This window comes from Schistocerca americana, chromosome 5 (assembly GCF_021461395.2).
Source record: "Schistocerca americana isolate TAMUIC-IGC-003095 chromosome 5, iqSchAmer2.1, whole genome shotgun sequence".
Lineage (NCBI taxonomy): Eukaryota > Metazoa > Arthropoda > Insecta > Orthoptera > Acrididae > Schistocerca > Schistocerca americana.
Window position 1 is genome coordinate 299127719 of NC_060123.1, and position 20080 is coordinate 299147798.

Genomic DNA, 20080 nt, shown 5'->3' on the forward strand with positions numbered 1-20080 from the left:
CTTCTCCAGTATGCTGATGACACCGCCTTCCTGGCTCTCTATCCTACCCTTCAACAGTCTCAATGTACCCTCCAAACCCACCATAACCAGTTCACCACTTGGTGTAACCAGTGGTTCCTCCGTCTCAACCCCTCCAAAACCCAGGCAATCATCATAGGCCGCACCACTCGCTCCTTTCGCCTCCATGATTTCTACCTCACCCTTTATGGTCGTCCCATCCAGCTCACGCCCACCCTGAAATACCTTGGCCTCACCCTCGGCCGACACCTCACCTGGACCCCTCATCTCCAGACTGTCCAGCAGAAAGCCCATTCCCGCCTCTGCCTTCTGAAACTCCTGTCTGGCGTGACATGGGGATTGCATCCTTCTACCATCCTCCACACCTACAAATCCCTCATCCGTCCTATCCTCTGTTATGCCAGCATTGCCTGGATCTCCGCCCCCACCCGCTTTTACAAGACCCTCCAAATCCTTGAACGCCATGTGCTCTGCCTTGCCTTCAGTATCCGCATTCCTTCCGCCACATGGCTCCTGTATGAACTGATCCCCTTCCCCCACCTCCTCCTGTTCCTCCAACATCTCCGCATCCTTTACACTGTCCGCAGTCTTGATCCCCCCCACCCTCTGGTTTCCTCCTTCCTCTCCACCCCCCCACCCATTGCTGGGCCTCTATCGCTGTATCCCTCCCTCTCTCCACCTCCACACTCTCCATCTCCTTCATCAGGGCAATTTCCAATGCCTCCCCCTCCCGGATGACGAACTTCGCCGTGACATCTACCCTGCCTTCCAACTATAGCCTGGCCTTGTTCCCCCCCCCCCTCCCCAGGGCCCCCTTTTTCCTCTTCCCTCCTTCTCCCAGAGTGGATTTTTCTCCTTCCCCCCCTCCTCTGAGACCCTGCACCCCATACTTCCCACTTTCCTTCCCACATCCCTCCCTACCTGGCCCTCTTCAGCGCGCCCCCCGCTCATCTCCCCCATCTCTTCCCCTCCCTCCCTTCTTCCGGTCTTCCTCCTCACCTTGCGCCTGGCAGATCCTCCGTTTTGATCATTGTCAGTGTGCCACATCAGTGTTGTGTTTAGTGCTGTTTCTCCTGAGCGTCAAGAGGTGTGATTTTAATTGTGTACTGCCTTGAGGTTCGCCGTCAGTATTTGTTATGTGCTACGCCATCCGTCGATACCTTTTACGCTCCAGTCATACTGTGCCTTGTGTTCTTTTAACTGTCGCAGTGTGTGGCTTTTTGTGTGTGCTACTTTTAAACAGTTTTTTATCTCCATTTTACGGTCACCCCGTTTTTTCTATTGCCTTCCATGATGTTCCCCCTTTTTTATATCTATGTTCACCATATTCTCTCCTTTGTTATTTTTAAATGTCTTCTATTGTTTGTTCTATGTCTTTCGACTGAAGAGCAGCGCATATGCTGCTGCCAGCCCGCCCCAATGGGGAATTGAAATACAATAAAGAAAAAAAGGGATTAATGTCTGACGGTTTTAGTTGTAATCCGGGTTAGCGAACAGGGTCGGTAATGTCATACTCGGTGCCCTCCATTTGCGTTTCGTACAACTGCTTGTAGGTAGGCCAATCCCCTGCCATATCATACGTTCTGTTTCTGTATTTGCTTGGTATTCATCCAACTTTGGCTTCCACTCGGCATGCTGAGTGCTTGTGGCCTGATTTCACACATTTTCCACAGACTCGTTCTTTATCGCAACGTTTCTGTGCGTGGCCTTAGCTTCAGCAATTGAAACGTTTCTGAACATCCACAAAATCATTTATGTATAAGGAATCGAACTGAATACAGACTCTTTCCCTTTACAGCAGCAGAAGACGAATTCTTGGCGCGACTTTCAGGACATTCTAGTTCTTCGTTTATCTTTTGGGCCAGTTTTCAACTTTACTTTAAATTCCTAGTTGAACTGTTCCTTAGAGATGTGTTCGCTTAAGCTGATCTCACATATTTCCTCCAGGGGTTCGTGATCAGTTATTTCTGTTATTCTGTCAGGTGTTAAGAGTCACTTTTTGGAGTCCCTCTTCATTGACAATTAAAACGTTCCTTACAAAAACTGGAAGTTTTTCTAGCCAGAGTATCTTAAGGACCATTTCCGACGTATGTACTCCTGCAAAGGCTTGCATCTTATGTTTTTGTTCTCCCATACCAGTTCCAGTGACTAGACTCTAAAAACTTTTATCTTCACTTTCTTTGAGTATATTCAGGAGACGTTCCTTATACAACGAATATTTATTCACTTCTGTGCAGCGAAAAGTTGCTTGACGCTTGATCTAATTTCAATTATGCAAGCTAGACCAAGCATACAACGTTTTCGTGCTTGACCGTATGTAGTAACAGTAAGGAGGCTTGCACAAGCATACGTCAGTTATGACTTTCCTAGGAATCATGTCAAGTGATCTGAAATATATCAACCGCGAATTGTTGAGAGACTTTATTCGAGCTTGTGAAAGTCAGCCTTTCCTGCGGAATATCAAATAAAAGCCGAATTATGAAAAATCTAAAAGGAACACTGCGTATGATTTCCTTGCAGTTAAATATGAAGCAATTATCAAAGGTGTACGAAATAAACCGATGTCTTAATCTGCTGAAACTGCCTATCCATGTACAGATATTTGTGGTCAAGGCTAATAAAATGCTCCCACAAGAAGACTACACCACTGATAATTACTGATCGCCTCCTACAGATCTGACAGTGTCAGGTAACTGTAATAAAACAGCTATTCTCCCGCAGGGAAAGAAGTGCTGACAAAAAATATAAATCTACCAAGATCCAACTACCTTAGGGTACAGGAGGAAATTTTTTTAGCTTATCAGCCCCTAAATTAAAATCGTAGTCTCATAAGAATAAATTGTTTTCCTGAAATGTTTCCGACTTCAGTCTCTTTCGAATGTTCAATGATTTGCAAAAGTCCCCTGTAAAAGTCTTTATTGTGTAAAACACCTCCACTCGATGTTCTGTAAATTGTGTCGAAATCGAAAAGTATAGATCTATAATTTGTGTCTGCCATGGTAAAAAGGACAATACTGTGAATATGTCCGTAGTTACAATAGAAAGAGCCACTTGCAGCTGAAGGAACTATCTCTGCATATCCTTTGTCAGTGCAGAAACCACAGTCCCGAAAATTTGACCCCTTAGCCAAATCATTAGCTATCTTGGACTAGTCACGGAAGCATGTCGGGATATATACTGATGCTTGCACATGCATGCTTGAGCCACGTGGAGGCGGGAGCCATTTCTGCAACTTTGAGCAAAACGTTTTATCATGCATGCTTATCAAGCAAGCAGTAGCACCTTTATTAAGTCAGCCTCTCAATGGAAGAACATTTCAGCTGGAATAAAGGATTCCAGTTTCCTAGTTGTTGATATCGATTAACTGATAAAATACAAGGAACAGTCAGTAAGTAATGGAACACCCTTTTATCTGAAAGCTGGTTGGTTTTACTCAGGATACCATTACACCATATTACTCCCCTCTATTTCGGCTACAAAACTCCGTTTTTCAACAAAATCTCCGTTAAATGCGACGGCCTTGTGCCTCTTACTGGCTGGGCCTGCACGCTCATGTGATACCACTCTACTGTTCGACATTGGAGCCAGCGTCTTGCTACATCAGTGACCTCCGCACCATCCATGAACTGTTTCATGAGGAGGCATCATCCTTCATTTGGCCAAATAGATGGGAGTCTGAACGTGCGGGATCCGAGCTGTAAGGCGGACGAGGAAGAACAGTCAAATGAAGTTTTTTGAGCTTCTCTCGCTTGCACAGACTTATATGTGGCTTTGCGTTTTCATGGAGAAGGAGAAGTTTTTTCGCATTTTTGTGGAGGCGAACACGCTGAAGTCGTTTCTTCAATTCCCTGAGATAGCACAATACACTTCAGAGTTGATCGTTGTACCATGACGGAGGACATCAAACAGTATATCCCTCCAGTCCCGAAACACCATCGCTTTGACTTAACTGGCTGAAGTTGTGGCTTTGAACTTTTTCTGCGGGGCAGAAATTGTGTGGAGTGATGAACCCATACTTCATCGGCGGTGACGATGTCACGATCAGCCTCGAAAAGCGCAAGCAGTTCTGCACAGTTGGTCGCTCGTTGACCCTTGCGGTCTTTGTTAGGCTAGGCGGCGTGCAACCCAGCGGGCACACATCCCTTTCAGTACCGAGACAAATATGTCAGCACTACCAACAGAGAGGTCCAGCTGTGCAGCGAGGTGTTTAACTGCGATCCGCCGAACGCCACGAATGAGAGTGTCCGCACGTTCCAAAACTGCAGGAGTCACGGTTGTGTGCAACCGGCCGGCACGGAGAAATTGGACACGTTTACGCTGCACCTTTAAACGATTTGGGAGACAATCTGAGCAGCCGTCCTCGGTTGTTTGTAGATGACGCTGTAGTTTATCGACTAATAAAGTCATCAGAAGATCAAAACAAACTGCAAAACGATTTAGAAGAAATATCGGAATGGTGCGAAAAGTGGCAGTTGACCCTAATTAACGAAAAGTGTGAGGTCATCCACATGAGTCCTAAAAGAAACTTGTTAAACTTCGGTTACACGATAAATCAGTCTGATCTAAAAGCCCTAAATTCAACTAAATACCTAGGTGTTACAATTACGAACAACTTAAATTGAAAGGAACACATAGAAAATGTTGTGGGGAAGGCTAGCCAAAGGCTGTGTTTTATTGGCAGGACACTTAGAAAATGTAACAGATCTACTAAGGAGACTGCCTACACTACGCTTGTCGTCCTCTTTTAGAATAATGCTGTGCGGTGTGGGATCCTTGCCAGGTAGGACTGACGGAGTACATGGAAAAAGTTCAAAGAAAGGCAGTACGTTTTGTATTATCGCGAAATATGGGAGAGAGTGTCACAGAAATGATACAGGATTTGGGCTGGACATCATTTAAAGAAAGGCGTTTTTCGTTGCGACGGAATCTTCTCACGAAACTGCAATCACCAACTTTCTCCTCCGGATGCGAAAATATTTAGTCGGCACCGACCTACATAGGAAGGAACGATCAGCACGACAAAATAAGGGAAATCAGAGTTCGTACGGAAAGATATAGATGTTCATTCTTACAGCGCGCTATAAATGTGATTTGCAGAGTACCCATGTAGATGTAGATGTAGACCTTGTTGCGATGAAGACAGATGCCTCGCTCAACGACTCGTCGTACTTTTGTTCACTGCCAGGACTCCATATACTCTCTGCAAGCGTTTATAAATATCTACGATGCTCTGGTTTACGCCCAAAGGAACTCAATGACAGCTTTCCGCTTGGAGCGCACCTCCGTTATAGATGTTACTTTGAAGGCTATATATAGCGCCGCCACCTATCCAAACTTCATGAAATTAGAGAGGTTGACGCGGGAATATTCCACCACGTCCCACAAAAAATTCCACTCTTTTTCAGCCGAACCTGCCCGAGCAGAAATGTGTTGCCTTACTTATTGAATAGTTGCTGTCACGTGGGAAACCGGAGCGAGGAACGTACTTGCGTGTACCATTAACACCTGTACATTCGCATTGGTTTTACGTCGGATCGGAACTTATTTTCCGGGTGACGGTCTCGCAAGCCTCTTTTCTCGTGGGACTTCGGCAATCTGCGCCTGCACGTAACAGCGACATTAAGTGTGCGGTCGCGAAATGGCCACCGCGGCACAGATAGCGGCGGCGAGCGCGCAGCGGCTGCTGCCCGGTCCGTGAAAGCGGCGGGTAGTCCGGCGCAGTTACTGCAGGCGCTGACCCCGCGCCGGCGTTTTTATGATGGGCGCCGACCCGCGAGCGGCGTGCCACCCGCGTCCATTAGCGTTAATTATGCACGGCCTGACCTGCCGTGTCTTGGGGTCACGGGAGCCGGCGGGGTCGCCGTCTGCCCGCGTCTACATCTCCATCTACACTCCGCGAGACAGTGAGGCTGCTATACGCGCTCTCTGGGAAGGCTCCCCCGAAGGCGACTGTTAGGTACGGCTCTCACTGGGGCGATACGGTAGGCAGTAGTACACGCGATGCGACTCACTGGACGACGCAGAAGCAACCGGCATCGATGGAGCGCTTTGACACGTGGCTGAAGAGACTTAAGTGGTTCACACTGGGACGGCTGCGATACAACACCGCTACGATTCCCTATCGTGGCACCCGGCGCATCACGGAGTGCTGACTGCTCGATGCAGTTGTACGATACGTGGAGAGGGAATTTTCAACTGGTTCGAGATGTGGTTGTAAAATAACGGGACTATTGCTGTATAATATTTTATTTTAAAAACATACATATTTAGATACTGTCACCCTCAATATACAGGGTGTTGCAAAAAGGTATGGCCAAACTTCCAGGAAACATTCCACGGTCTCCACGCTCTCCTGACCTCAAGCCCCTTGACTTTCATTTACGAGGGCATTTCAAAGCTCTTGTCTACGCAACCCCGGTACCAAATGTAGAGACTCTTCGTGCTCGTATTGTGGACGGCTGTGATACAATACGCCATTCTCCAGGGCTGCATCAGCGCATCAGGGATTCCATGCGACGGAGGGTGGATGCATGTATCCTCGCTAACGGAGGACATTTTGAACATTTCCTGTAACAAAGTGTTTGAAGTCACTCTGGTACGTTCTGTTGCTGTGTGTTTCCATTCCATGATTAATGTGATTTGAAGAGAAGTAATAAAATGAGCTCTAACATGGAAAGTAAGCGTTTCAGGACACATGTCCACATAACATATTTTCTTTCTCTGTGTGTGAGGAATGTTTCCTGAAAGTTTGGCCGTACCTTTTTGTAACACCCTGTATTTCCCTCCTCTATCACTACAACGCTCCATGGATGGAAACGGTACTGGAAGTCTTCCTCTGTGACTCCCTTGATGAAGCGTGCCGCTTTGTCTTTCATTGCTTCAGCGGACCAAAATTTTGTTCCTTTTACTGCAGATTTGATCTTGAGGAACAGATAAAAGTCACATAGTGCCATTTCAAGCGTATAAGGTGGTTGATCAAACACTCGGATTCTACACTTTGTAGCAGAACCTGTTTATAATATTTCGTGACTTTAATTTCTTATAAATGATACTTCAGGTAGAACAAAAAAAATACAAAACCAGTTACCATTCGTTTGATCTCAAAAATAATTATCCCGGCTAATATGTTTTACTCTGCTAAAGAAATCTCCCCATGACGTTGTATAGAAATGTTGTCTGTAAAGTCGTGTGAGTGGCACTAAATTGCATACCATTTATCACATTTTACACAACTGTAACTTAATATGGAAGCACTTTTCTCCAGCAAAAGCAAAATTTAGTCACAAAATACTACCCGCGCACAACACTGACGTATGTCTCCTATTAAAATATTTCCTGTAAATCATCCGAAATACACTCCTGGAAATTGAAATAAGAACACCGTGAATTCATTGTCCCAGGAAGGGGAAACTTTATTGGCACATTCCTGGGGTCAGATACATCACATGATCACACTGACAGAACCACAGGCACATAGACACAGGCAACAGAGCATGCACAATGACGGCACTAGTACAGTGTATATCCACCTTTCGCAGCAATGCAGGCTGCTATTCTCCCATGGAGACGATCGTAGAGATGCTGGATGTAGTCCTGTGGAACGGCTTGCCATGCCATTTCCACCTGGCGCCTCAGTTGGACCAGCGTTCGTGCTGGACGTGCAGACCGCGTGAGACGACGCTTCATCCAGTCCCAAACATGCTCAATGGGGGACAGATCCGGAGATCTTGCTGGCCAGGGTAGTTGACTTGCACCTTCTAGAGCACGTTGGGTGGCACGGGATACATGCGGACGTGCATTGTCCTGTTGGAACAGCAAGTTCCCTTGCCGGTCTAGGAATGGTAGAACGATGGGTTCGATGACGGTTTGGATGTACCGTGCACTATTCAGTGTCCCCTCGACGATCTCCAGTGGTGTACGGCCAGTGTAGGAGATCGCTCCCCACACCATGATGCCGGGTGTTGGCCCTTTGTGCCTCGGTCGTATGCAGTCCTGATTGTGGCGCTCACCTGCACGGCGCCAAACACGCATACGACCATCATTGGCACCAAAGCAGAAGCGACTCTCATCGCTGAAGACGACACGTCTCCATTCGTCCCTCCATTCACGCCTGTCGCGACACCACTGGAGGCGGGCTGCACGATGGTGGGGCGTGAGCGGAAGACGGCCTAACGGTGTGCGGGACCGTAGCCCAGCTTCATGGAGACGGTTGCGAATGGTCCTCGCCGATACCCCAGGAGCAACAGTGTCCCTAATTTGCTGGGAAGTGGCGGTGCGGTCCCTTACGGCACTGCGTAGGATCCTACGGTCTTGGCGTGCATCCGTGCGTCGCTGCGGTCCGGTCCCAGGTCGACAGGCACGTGCACCTTCCGCCGACCACTGGCGACAACATCGATGTACTGTGGAGACCTCACGCCCCACGTGTTGAGCAATTCGGCGGTACGTCCACCCGGCCTCCCACATGCCCACTATACGCCCTCGCTCAAAGTCCGTCAACTGCACATACGGTTCACGTCCACGCTGTCGCGGCATGCTACCAGTGTTAAAGACTGCGATGGAGCTCCGTATGCCACGGCAAACTGGCTGACACTGACGGCGGCGGTGCACAAATGCTGCGCAGCTAGCGCCATTCGACGGCCAACACCGCGGTTCCTGGTGTGTCCGCTGTGCCGTGCGTGTGATCATTGCTTGTACAGCCCTCTCGCAGTCTCCGGAGCAAGTATGGTGGGTTTGACACCCCGGTGTCAATGTGTTCTTTTTTCCATTTCCAGGAGTGTAATTAGGCTTCATACATCAGCAAATAAGAAATTGATATTACGTAACGTGCTGTGACCACTATTTTTCAAGATCCAATCTGAGTTGAATTCTGTCTTTTAAAATAGATTCGGGATCACCAGTGCACATTTACTTCCATTCATTTATATTTAACAACATTTATGTTAAAACTGTGTGCCGGACCGAGACTCGAACTCGGGACCAGGTAGAGTACTTGCACGCAAAAGGATAAGGTCCCGAGTTCGAGTCTCGATCCGGCACACAGTTTTAATCTGCCAGGAAGTTTCATATCAGTGGACACTCCGCTGCAGAGTGAAAATCTCATTCTGGAAACATTTATGTTTGTTAAAATTCTCGATTCAAAGCTGCCGCAGAGATATTTTTGCTAAGAGGGTGGCAGAGAGACGATAGTCAATTTGTCTATTGTTATTGTCGATTCCTTTATATCAAGTTAATATATTTAGACAAAAGTCTTTAAGCCTTTTCCTCTCTATTCTTTAGCATTTAAAATTATTCTCAATGAAAAATACTTCATATTTTTTATACCAGCTAACGGTTGCACTCCTAATTGCGGAGCTGAAAATTAACGCTTAAAAACATTAATTGGATTGGATTACAACTGAAATAAATACACAATAGCGACTCTATTTTTCAAATCATAATTAACAGTATATAGTTACAGGTTTTCTCTTTACAGACCTCACACGTCTCACGTCCGAACAGTTCATCGGTTAGCACAGGAAGAACAACTGAACCACAATTATCACTGATAACAAATATATATATATATATATATATATATATATATATATATATATATATATATATATATATAACTGTCGTTGTCTACGAATGTAGTTCTCTGATAATAGTTTTAATTCACACAGAAATTAAATTATTACAGAAATAATGAAATAATTATCGTCATTTTTAGACGACACAGTCTTTTTTATACGTAGTATCGATAGTATTTGTTGAAGTTTGTACACTTAGTTCATTTTAACATCTTGTGGCTAGAACATAGTGTCGTGGATATTACAACTTTGCTAGAAGCCTCTTAACAGAGAATGAGGTATGAGCTGGTGCGTTTTCTTGATGCAAAACCCAATTCGAGTCTTTTTTTATTTTCTCGTGGAGTTGGATTAGAACCCCAACGTAGGCATTTTGATTAATATTTTAACCTTCACGAACTCAGTGAACATACACAATTCCATGAAAATTATCTTCGCTTCAACTATTGATTTGTACATTCTAGCTTATTCGCTATCCATGAAGTTGGACTCTTCCAGTACATGGACTGGCACTTAGTTTTTGGATCATAAGTGAGAAACCAAGATTCGTCAAATGATATCACTCATTCAAAAATTAGTATCATTGTCAATTGTATTCAAAGTGTTAGTACAAACATTTTCACGAGCTTCTTTTTATTCGAAAGTGAGAATATTCGGCATTAGTTTCGCTTTAACTTTTTTACGGTAAATAGATTACGTAAATTTGTGTTACTCGTACTTTGTCAATTCCTACAGTTTCAACAATCGATCGAATAGTCAGCCAACGGTGAGATCGAATCAGATTATCTACTTTCTTGATATTTGCATCCGTTTTTGATGTTCAAAAAAATGGTTCAAATGGCTCTGAGCACTATGGGACTTAACATCTATGGTCATCAGTCCCCTAGATTTTAGAACTACTTAAACCTAACTAACCTAAGGACAGCACACAACACCCAGCCATCACGTTTTGATGTTAAAAGGCGTCCCGGGAGTGAGTCATCTTCAACGTCTTCTTGGCCATGCTGGAAACACCTGAACTACTCAAAAACTTGCATACGCGAGAAACAGTCTTCGCCATACACTTCTTTTAATAGAAGGTAGGTTTCAATAAAACTGGAAGTTGGAAGGAGTATGTAGAGGCACTATAAAAGGGAGATGCACTTGAAGAGTACATTAGAGAAAGAGTTGAGGACGTAGATGAAGATGAAATGTGAGATATGATACTGCGTGAAGAATTTGACAGAACACTGAAAGGCCTAAGTCGAAAGAAGGCCCCGGGAGTAGACAACATTCCATCAGAACTACTGACAGCCTTGGGAGAGCCAGCCCTGACAAAACTCTGCCATCTGGTGAGCAAGATGTATGTGACAGGCGAAATATCCTCACACTTCGAGGAGAATAAAATAATTCCAATTCCAAAGAAAGCATTTGCTGATAGGTGTGAAAATAACCGAACTATCAGTTTAATTAGTCATCGCTGGAAAATACTAACACGAATTCTGTACAGAAGAATTGAAAAAATTGGTGGTAGCAGATCTCGGAGAATATTAGTTTGGATTCCGGAGAAATGTAGGAGCACTCGAGTCAATACTGACCCTAAGAGTTATCTTAGAAGACATGTTAATGATAGGCAAACCTAGATTTATAGCATTCGTGGACTTAGAGAAAGCTTTTGACACTGTTGACTGGAATACCCTCTTTGAAATTCTGAATGTAACAGGGGTAAAATAGAGGTACTAAAGACTATTTACAACTTCTACAGAAGCCAGACAGCAGTAATAAGAGTCGAGGGGCATGAAAGGGAAGCGGTGGTTGAGAAGGGAGTCAGATTTGTAGACTATCCCCGATGTTATTCAATACGTATATTGAATAAGCAGTAAAGGATATCAGGGAAAAATTTGGATTGCAAATTAAAGTCCAGGGAGAAGAAATAAAAGCTTTGAGGTTTACCGCTCGGGGAGATGAAGAAAAACTTTGAGGTTTGCCGATGATACTGTAATTCTGGCAGACACAGCAAAGGACTTGGAAGAGCAGTTGGATGTAATGAACAACGTCTTGAAGGGAAGATATAAGATGAACATCAACAAAGGCAAAACAAAGATAATGGGATATAGTCAAATTAAGTCAGATGATGCTAAGGGAATTAGATTAGGAAACAAGACACTTAAAATACTAGATGAGTTTTGGTGTGTGGGCAGCCAAATAATTGATGATGGCCAAAGAAGGGAGGATATAAATGTACACCCGCAATGGCAAGAAAAGCATTTCTGAAGAAGAGAAATCTGTTAACATCGAATATACGTTAAAGTATTAGCAACTCTTTTCTGGAGGTATTTGGAGTGTAGCCATGTATGGAAGTGAAACGTGGACAATAAATAGTTTAGACAAAAAGAGAGTAGAAGCATTCCAAATGTCGTGCTACAGAAGAATGCTGTAGATAGGTAGATCACATAACTAATGAGGAGGTACTGTATAGGACTGGAGAAACGAGTAATTTGGTGCAGAACCTGGTCAAAAGAAGGGATCGGTTTATAGGACACTACACCAAATTAGTACTGGAGGGAAGAGTGGATGGTAAAAATCATAGAGCGAGACCAAGAAATGAACACAACAAACAGATTCAGAAAAAATGGAGGTTGTAGTAGTTTTCGGAGATGTAGAGTAGCATGGAGAGATGCATCAAACCAGTAGTCAGACTGGAGACAACAACAGCAGCAGGTTTCAGTAGCAGTTTTCCAAGTTTCATGTGGAACTTCAGGACAATTCGTTGCCCTATTGTTACACTTATACTTTTAGCTGGCTTAACAAAATAACAGCTCTTATACGAACATAGGTCACGGCCATAATGATTTGTCTATAGTCATCAGAGATGCCGTATTCGAATGGGAAGACTTATGCTTTACAGCTAATGGTCACTCATTTTTTGCGCATGCGTACTTACTCAGAGTATCAGACCCATTATTTTATAGTCACACCTGGCATGTAGGTAAAGCAATGCTGCCTACATCTGTCTCTGTACTTAGTATCTCAGTAAAACTTTACCTTTCGCGTAAAAAATTAAAAACCACTGTTTTGAAATTTGCACGTGTCTTCCACTATGCAATCTTTCTCATTCGATTTTGAGGAACGTATTTTTTTCTGATAGTATGATATCACAACCTGATATTGGAATGGTTTTCTTTTCGCTGTGTTGCCCATCGTTATCGTTATACTTTGAAACTAAGCAAAACTTATTTTAAAAGTTTGCAGTAAAAAATATAGCGCTGCCCAATTTACGTTTGGTGCATTTTAGATCATACAGTGCTGGAGACCAAGTGTAACTAACATATGAAAACAGTTCTTAACACTGGAATGACAGCCATACCTCTTTTCCGTCTCAAGTAAATACACGACATATTTGGAACTTGTCTGTTTCAAAGCTGGCTGCAACGCGTTACAGGAGAGGCTTGTCGTGTTACTGCCGTGCGAACACATGTGTTGCACAGATAACCATCACATCACACGACCTATATTTCAATGTTCAGTGAGAACCGTGCTTTATAACCTGCAGTGATAAATAAACGATTTTACGGTTACAGTACAACTCATACAGAAACCAGAATGCAGTTACAAGAATCACGGGACATTAGTGGGAAGCAGCGGTTGAGAATGGGGGGAGACCATTGTAGGCTACCCCTAGTGTTATTTATACTGTACATTTAGCAAGTAGTAAGGGTAACCATGAAGAAATTTGGAGAGGGAAAGGACGAAGAAATGAAAACTTTGAGGTTCTCTGATGACGCTGCAATTATGTCAGAGACGGCACAGTGCTCGGTAGAGCAGTTGAACAAAATTGCTAGTGTGCTGAAAAAGAAAAATGGTTCAAATGGTTCTGAGCACTATGGGACTTAACATCTGAGGTCATCAGTCCCCTAGAACTTAGAACTACTTAAACCTAACTAACCTAAGGACATCACACACATCCATGCCCGAGGCAGGATTCGAACCTGCAACCGTAGCGGTCGCGCGGTTCCAGACTGAAGCGCCTAGAACCGCTCGGCCACAAGGGCCGGCGTTGAAAAAGAGGTTGTAAAGTCAACATCGATAAAAATAAAACAAAGGTAATAGAATGCAGTCGAGTTAAACCAGACAACGCTGAACAAATTTGGAAACGAGACACAGTTTTTGTTATCTAGACTGGAAAATAAGTGATCATGGACGAAGTAGAGAAGGTATAAAATGCTGACTGGCTACTACAAAAAAAAAAAGCATTTCTGGAAAAGAGGGATTTGTTAATATCGAAGAAAAGTTTAAGTGTTATTTGCTCTTTTATGAAAGCATTTGTCTGAAGTGCAGTCTTATATGGAAGAGAAAAGTGTATGATAAGCAATGCAAACAGGAAGAGAATAGAAATTTCTGCAATATGGTGCTACAGAAGAGTGATGAAGATTAGATGGGCAGATAGATAAACTAATGAGGAGATACCGAGTCGAACTGGAGAAAAAATATTTCATGTCACAGACTGAAAGAGAGGATCAGTTGATGGGACACATTCTGATTCATCGAGGCATGGTAAATTTGGTAATGGAGCGAAGTGTTGGGGCAAAAATCATTGATGGAGACCAAAGGATCAGTATAGTAAGCAGGCTCAAATGAATGAAGTTTGCAGTAGTTATTTAGACATGAAGATATTTACGCTTGATAGATTAACATGTGAGAGCTGCAACAAACCAGTCTTTGGTCTGAAATTCACAATAGTTTCACTATTACTGTATACTGTGGACGCTAATAGGAGTTTTGCTGTCGAGTTCCGGTCTGAAAAAAATTTTTCAAATTTCTCCATCTAATTATTTCGATACTCTACTGAACCTGATCTCTGTCTTTCCTTTGAAAATTGGTAATTACAATATTTACTGGCCATGAAAAATTAATGAGTTAAATAATCGGATCGATATATCTGGGAAAAATTAAAGTTCGTTATAAAGTGAATGAAGTGGAAGTAGTCGACAGTGAAGTTCCAGAAGTTCAGCGTCTATCCCAGGACACAATCAGTGCCACTTTATAATTATGTGAGAAAGTTTAGATTGTTCCACACAACTTAGACCGGGGTAGATATCTGGAGGAAATGTCCAGAGTCTGTCACCTGTAGTTGAGCACTGCTGACAAGAGTCAGAGCCCCGTGGCTGTTCAGGTGGATGAGTTGACGGATTTGGCAGTTTTGCGGATTGGAGCGACGCTACTCTCATTGTCAGAGTCCAGTGGCAGTGGTGGTGGGAAGAGTGTGGCTTAGCATAGTTGGCGAAGCGTGATTTGGTGGCCAACTGAAGAGAACTGACTCTGCCTGCTCTGTGGTCAGTTACACACCATCTTCTTACTTCTCTAGGCAGCCGACTTGCCTGGCTAGCAGTCATTTGGTGTAGTTTGCGCCACTTGTGGCTCAGTCACCAATACCAATGATAACTATAGCCTGGGCACAACTGAGTGGATTCATAAAATAATGATATAAAACTATGTTGCGAATGCGATTAGTGTTTGCAGACAGATTAGTAACTTAAAGCAATGTCCCAGAAAAGCATGAACGAACACCAGTTCGGTGGCTACAACGACGGCCCATGCTTACCATGTTTAAGCAGCGTGAGGGCAGAAGATACCTTTAATAGTGACTGAACGTTCAAAGTTCAGATCTGCTTCTGTATTCTGCTCTAAGTCGGAGACATCTCGTCCTGCACACAGCGTACTGCTTCAAGCCCTTGAATAAGCGTCTGCGTGCCCCCGAAGCAAGTGTGTTCTGTCTTTAAGAAACTTAGCTGGTTCTGCCAGGGTCTGGGTCTCGCCAGCCAGTTGCAGCACACCTTGTGAGTTCCTGCCAATAGTAATTTAATAAACGAGTTTAACAATTTCCTACTCTTGAGGATTTTGTATTGATTAACCAATAAGGTCTATTTCTCCTCTGGTGCGCCATTACATGACAGATTTTCAGACGTGGCCAGCCGAAAAAGGTGTACATACACACTTGCAGAGCTCACCACTTCTACCGAAATAATTACTGTGAGCCAAGCAGAGACTCCCTAACTAAAATTTGAACAAAAATTCCAGCACGCCACGCCTGGGCTTAACGGCTGCTCTCATAGTTTGTAGGCTCACGTTCGTCTTTCAGATACTTACCTTAGCTAAAAAGTATTTCTTTCACTTCTCACATAATGCAGTTTCACGGTAAGCTGCCATATCTTCTCAACGCTTTTGCTAGTCTGGGATGACAGACTTCTCCTCTGCTCTCCACCTGCACATAGAACAGTTTTCAGCAGAAAACAATTTATGACTACTGCGTTCCCGTAAGTCAAACTTCCCTTTTTCAAGCCAGCTGAAAGCCCCAAACCCGCGAAATAACAAGATGAAATGAGATACAGAAATAATAAGAAATGCAATCATTGACAGTAGTGAATATGGTCTGCAGTTTTCATGCAGCATTAGTGATTTGACTTGACGGACTATTGGAATCTGCATACTAAATTATAAAACAGGTTACAGGACTGTTTTGGAATAAACTGAAGCGTAACATAGTGCATTTGGAATATTTCGACAATTTTTGTCTTTAATAGCTGAAGACATCTCTAAAATAATTCCAGTTATCGTCAGTACTTACCCACTAACTTTGCAAGAAAGCTTATATGGCAAAGTACTGAGTACCTGAGCTCCTTAGAATAGATATACAGTCTCAAGCATTTATTTGTCTTTGATGGTGACTATCTGTAGTCGAGAACCTCTTCCAACATTAAATCGCATTAAAAATCGGTTCAGGAACTCCATGGGACAAGAATGTCTAAACATAAAATTAAATCGAGAAAAGTTTTTTTGTAAAGTGCTGTTTTACTTTACATCCTAAACTTTTGAGATCTAAAGCAAACCAACGGCCTCTTTTTTGCATTTTCTGCAGTCCCCGCGCTGGCTTAATCCAGCACTGCACACGCCCCTAATTGCTCCTCAGCAGTGTAACATTGTCCACTCGTATCAGCCCGACCGGTGGTGTAGCGTTTGCCGGCACGGTAGCTCAGCGTTTTCCGTCAGAGGGTTGGCGGCCCTCTGTAATAAAAACAACTGAGTAAAGGAATTAACGATGAACTTCAACAGCTGTCAAGTGACGTCCGCCGAGACCAAATCCAACGAACAATCACGAACAAAATTTAGAAATAACAAAAAAATTAAAGAAAGGTGTAGCGTCTTTGATTAATACTCAGAACTTCCTAGGTCTCAAGTTCGAAACGAGCAACCGCTTCAATTTTTATTAATAATCATGGCGGCAGAAGACTTCCGGCGTAATAGTTTCCGCCACTCTGATAGCGGCTTTGTCAAAAAGGATGGAGGAGGGGACAGAGGTTCAGGGCACTCTCGTCCTTGGGGTGTGGGACGTTGTCCCTAAAGGTGGAAGAATCAGCAATGATCAACTGCGTGAGGATGCAGAACGCAATGGAAACCACTGCATTAGAGACACAAACGTGTATCCACAGGGCACGTGGCCTATAACTGAAAAAGTGTCATGATCATTTCTCCACTGGCAAAAGACTTCCGGAATAGTCCCCCATTCAGATTTCTGGGAGGGGACAGCCAAGGAGGAGGTGACCGTGAGAAAAAATTGAATTAACAACGCAATGATAAAGTTCTATGATTCGGGACGTGGAATGTCAGGAGCTTGAACGTGGTCAGGGCGCTAGAAAATCTGAAAAGGGAAATGCTAAGGGTCAACCTAGATATAGTAGAGGTCAGTAAAGTGAAAAGTAAAAAAGATAAGGTTTTCTGGTCAGATGAGTATAGGATAATACCGACAGCCGCAGAAAAGGATGTAACGGGAGTGTGATTCGTTATGAACAGGAAGGTAGGGCAGAGGGTGTGTTACTGTGAACAGTTCAGTGAAAGAATTGTTCTTATTAGAATCGACGGCAAACCAACACCGACAACTGTAGTCCAGGTGTACATGCCGATGTCGCAAGCTGAAGATAAAGAGATAGAGAAAGTATTTGAGGATATTGAAAGGGTTATAGAGTACGCAAAGGGAGAAGAAAATCTAATAGTCATGGGAGACTGGAATGCAGTTGTAGGGAAAGGAGTAGAAGAAAAGGTTACAGGAGAATATGGGCTTGGAACAAGAAATGAGAGAGGAGAAAGACTAATGGTTCTGTAATAAATTTCAGCTAATAATAACAAATATTCTGTTCAAGAGCCACAAGAGGTGGAGGTGTACTTGGAAAAGGCCGGGTGATACGGAGAGATTTCAGTTAGATTACATCATGTTCAGGCGGAGATTTCGATATCAGATACTATTGTAAGGCGGAGCTAGGAGCAGAAATAAACTCAGATCACAATCCAGTAGTGATGAAGAGTAGGCTGAAGTTTAAGAGATTAGTCAGAAAGAATCAATACGCAAAGAAGTGGGGTACAGAAGTACTAAGGAATGACGAGATACACTTGAAGTTTTCTAAGGCTATAGATATAGCAATAAGGACTAACTCAGTAGGCAGTACAGTTGAAGAGGAATGTACATCTCTAAACAGGGTAATCACAGAAGTTGGGAAGAGAAACGTAGGTACAAAGAAGATAACTGCGAAGAGACCATGAGTAACAGAAGAAATAGTTCAGTTCATGGATGAAAGAAGAAAGTACAATAATGTTCAGGGGCGTTTAGGAATACAGAAATGAAAGTCGCTGAGGAATGAAATAAGTAGGAAGTGCAAGAAAGCTAAGACGAAATGGCTGTATGAAAAATGCAGAGAAATCGAAAAACAAATGATTGTTGGAAGGACTGATTCAGCTTGTAGGAAAGTCAAAACAACCTTCGGTGAAATTAAAAGCTAGGATGGTAACATTAAAAGTGCAACGGGAAATTCACTGTTAAATGCCGAGGAGAGAGCGAATAGGTGGAAAGAGTACGCTGAAAGCCTCTATGAGGATGATGATTTGTCTGAGTTAGAAAAACAGGAACCGATTTAGAAGAGATAGGGGATTCAGTATTACAATTTAAGAGAGCTTTGTAGGACTTAAGATAAAATAAGGCAGATGGGACAGATAACATTCCATCTAAAATCATTGGAGAAACTGGCAACAAAACAACTAATCACGTTGGTGTGTAGAATGCATGAGTCTGGTGACATACCATCTGACTTCCAGAAAAATATCGTCCACACTATTCCAAAGACTGCAAGAGCTGACAAGTGCGATAATTATCTCACAATCAACTTAACAGCTCATGTATCCAAGTTGCTGACAAGAATAATATACAGAAGACTGCAAAAGAAACTTGAGGATATGTTAGATGACGATCAGTTCGGCTTTGAGAAAGGTAAAGGCACCCGAGAGGCGATTCTGATGTTGCGGTTGATAATGGAAGCAAGACTAAAGAAAAGTCTAGACACGCTCATAGGTTCTGTCGACCTAGAAAAAGTGTTCGATAATGTCACGTGGTGCAAGATGTTTGATATTCTGAGAAAAATGGAGGCAAGCTATAGGGAGAGACGGGTAATATACAATACGTACAAGAGCAAAGAGGGAACAATAAGAGTGGACGACCAAGAACGAAGTGCTCGGATTAAAAAGGGTGTATGATAGGTATATAATCTTTCACCCTTACTCTTCAATCTGTATATCGAAGAAGCAATGATGGAAATAAAAGAATGGTTCAGGAGTGGAATAAAATTCAAAGTGAAAGGACATCAATGATACAATTCGCTGATGACATTGCTATCCTGAGTGAAAGTTGAGAGGCACCCACATGCCTTGCTCATACTGTGGCATCAAGCAGTCAGGCCTGCAAGATGAGTGGTCTGCGAAGCGAGTGAATTCATTCTTATTTGTCGAGTAACATGAACTCTCGTACTCACAATTAAGTTACAAATTATTCTCCTGTATGAATATTACGCAAGGGAAATGCACATCTGACTATCAGTAATTTGCACTACTCTGACTGTTCACTACGCACTGGCAATACCACAATTTCTTTTTTTATTTAACGGCTTTTATCAACACGTGGCCATCGCACTGAATATGAATGGCGCACACATTATGAATTCTGGATATCATGACAATATACAATTCGAAGGAAAAGGCCACCAATCTTTTTCATTTCACTATCTTATTTATTCCGATAAATTCTATAACCTAAACACACAAATTCTATAACCTACAACAATAACACATGAGAAATTCCGCCCAGTGGGCATGGCTTTACATTGGTGATTCTCTGTCTTATGGTCTCGTAATTACTTAATGCTACAGTGCACTTTCTGGATAGGATGGTGGATCTTTTTTTTGCTATATCTCACACTTCGACTCTCACAACCATCATCACGAAACTTTCCTCCAGACCGAGCGGTACAAAAGGAACATGCATAACCCACTACCTCTGAAACTACCTTGCTACTCTCCCATGCAAACCACACATACTTAAATTACATGACATACACCACACTGCAGCATGGAATACAACATAAGGAATAGTCACAACATTATAATCACATCACTTTCAGCTTTCCCACTTAAATTAGTAT